The following is a 3072-nucleotide window of genomic DNA, read 5'->3' on the forward strand; positions in this document are numbered from 1 at the left end:
GCGTACAGCAGAGGACACCGCGGGCTCGCAGGGACAAGGCAAGGGACACTTTTGTGTAATCCCGAGTGTGGCTCGGGGTTACTGCTTTTGGTACTGAAAATTAACCCCGAGCCACACTCGGGAGTACCGCCAGGGAGGTTAAATGAATAGAAGGACAGTTCCTGAATATACCCAAGTCGTATAATACATGCACCACAAATCTGAGTGACCACACATTTTAGACTGCATTGCACTCTGCTGGCTTCCAGAGTCCAAAGCAACCCGAGCACACCGAAAATAAAAATGAAATAACTAAAAATAATACAATTCTAAATAGAACCCTAAGTAACCGCAAGTATTTTTTTTTCCCCATTTCTTTATGTATTCGTAAACTTTTAAGTTGTGTTTGTTTCTGTAGTGCCAATTTTTTTGAAACGCTTTATACCAGATACATGACTGCAGTGCCTTTATAAAATGTACGTTTCACCAAATACTATTTCTAGTTGGCTCTAATTAGATTTATTAACCCTAAAACTTGTAGTTAAGGGCAGTTAACCTGTATTACTTTGTATAAATGTATTCCTCCTTGTCTTTTTTCTTTTTTACTGTTTGTATGTAAACTTTTTACATTTGTACTCATTTATTAAAAGCTGATTTATGGTTAAATCTATTTGTATTAAGAGAATAAAATAACAATGAAAAGGATGTACAGGGCACATATTAAGAAAAGAGAAATGACACATGGCGGTATCACAACAAACCATGGAAATAATTCCACGCATCTGGTAATCCACAACAGATTGAATCTGTACATATCAAGCATTAAAGGAGAACTATGGGGTTAAGTCTTTTCCCCATAGTTCTCCTCAGGGTAACGGGAGGACACAAACTAGCATCACTCTGGGCTCAGTATACTGCGAGCTGTAGCTTGCGGTATACTGAGACGCCGCAGTATACCGCGAGCAGCTGCTCGCGATATACTGAGACGCCGCAGCTGAAGCGGATCCCGACAAATGTGCGTGACTGACAGCTGGCTCTGCCTATCTAGAGGCAGAGTCAGCTGTACCCGCCCCCTCCCGTTCCGCCAGTCAGCGCTGGCAGATCGGAGCGGGGAGGGGGGAATCCAGCCCCTCCCCCAGTCACGGCAGAGAGCTGTGACAGGATCAAGAGGTGAGCGAACGCCGGTATGTGTTTGCTCACTTCCCGATCTACTGAGCCGACCTGCGACATTCTCATTGTCACAGGTCGGCTAGAAAAACACTCACCTCATAGTTCTCCTTTAACAAATACGCCAGGAGGAAAACTGTAAAGAGACTCCAGGAGCGTGCATTGTACATCAGCACGGAGAAGCTAATGTACCAGGAGCATGGGCCTAAATATTAAAGCATATTCCAAGAGATAGTGAGTCTAGAGCAGGTGTAGCAAACCTCCCGCCCCTCCAGCTGTGGTGGAGCTACAAATCCCTTGAGGCATTGCAAGATTCTCACAGCCACAGACATGACTCCCGAAGAGAGATGCATCATGGGATTTGTAGTTTCACCACAGTTGGAGGGCCGGAGGTTTGCTACCCCTGGTCTAGAGGGAACAGAAAAGAAAGGAAACAAAGAAAGAAAAAAACAAAAGAAAGGAGAGCGAGAAAGAAGGCATCGGGGAGCGGGCGGAGACGTCGGTCATTGTCATGTTTAACTTACAGTCTGCGCCTCATGGAGTCAAGAGTTTGAGAGTTAAATCCATGCCGCCCAGGTAGCATAGTAATTTTCATATCAGAGGCTATCGCCCAGATTTCCTCCATCCTCATAATCTCCTTCATAACATTATCACAGTGGGAGACAGACAGAGATACAGTTGTTTTCCAGGACGTCGAAATGACCGGACATGCTGCAGAAAAAATAAAATGAAAGACAGATCACTTCAGCCCCTTCTTGGATCCAGCATAGATAAGACAAGAGAGCAATTTACGGGATAGCTGTAAGAGCTTTACCATATATTCCCAAGTAAATGTCAAAAATGGACGCCCAAAATGGCTGTATTGAGAGGCAAGTCCACCATATGTGCAGGTACGTACCTCTATCAACCCCACACCGCCAACAGGTGCCTGGTACATGTGGGAGAATACTATACATGGTCTCTGTACCAGCGAGAGATATTTTTTTAGTTTTTCTCTTGCGTATAACTTGAGACTGATGATTTATGCACGTGGAAGAAAGCCAATTCCCAATCATCCTCCTTAATGTATTTGCCCGAATCCCTGTGCCATGACTCGACAAACCCAGGCAAGCCTGCCTTACCACTTGAGGAGAGGAGTTTATAGCGGTAAGATAAGCTTACAGAGTACAGAGATGTTTACAATCCTTGGGAGGCCTTAAAAGCTGATTTAAAAAGCTTGGGGTGTGTGGGGAGGAGGGGGCTCACTTCGGCATCCTTGTCTTAGGAGTCAGCGGCCCCAGCACTGGGTTGTAGTGCAAGCATTCAAGAAGAGGGAAGTGATGGCTGATCAGGCACAGGAAAAGGAAGTGTGGGGTACCAGGCAAAGGAGTAGGAAGGGGGTGGGAGACTTGGTACATTAAAAAGGAAGGTTTGCTGAAGGAGAAAGGGGGGGATTTATGCATATTCGAAAGAAGGGGGGGAAATTAGATAGGTTTGTAGAAAGGGAGTAAGCTGATCACTTTGCCTGGATGAAGGAATCTTTTTGGTTCCGAAACCTTGCATTTGTTTTGTTACTTTCACAAAGCACAAATCAACCAACTGCATTCCTGAAGAGAGATGTGTGGAGACTTTTTTTTTTACATTTGATGAACATGGCCCCATCCATTAGTTGTCACAGCCAGGCAGGGCCGGATTTACTCCCCCCGCCGCCCCAAGGCCAGGTTCCACAATACGCCCCCCCCTCCTCATCAATTGAGAATGGCAACCAGATGGCAGGGCGGGGGGGAGTATTGTGGAACCTGGCCTTGGGCGGGGCTAGTTTCAATTTTTTTTTTTTACTGTTTCTTTATTTTTATTGCTTTTTCTTTTTTTATTCAATTATTTCTTCTTATTTTTATTTAATTTTTTAATCAATTTTTTTATTTTTATTTATCTTTTTACTTGTTT

The sequence above is a fragment of the Nanorana parkeri genome, unplaced genomic scaffold, assembly GCF_000935625.1.
Source record: "Nanorana parkeri isolate BGI_ZX_2015 unplaced genomic scaffold, ASM93562v1 scaffold1121, whole genome shotgun sequence".
Classification (NCBI taxonomy): domain Eukaryota; kingdom Metazoa; phylum Chordata; class Amphibia; order Anura; family Dicroglossidae; genus Nanorana; species Nanorana parkeri.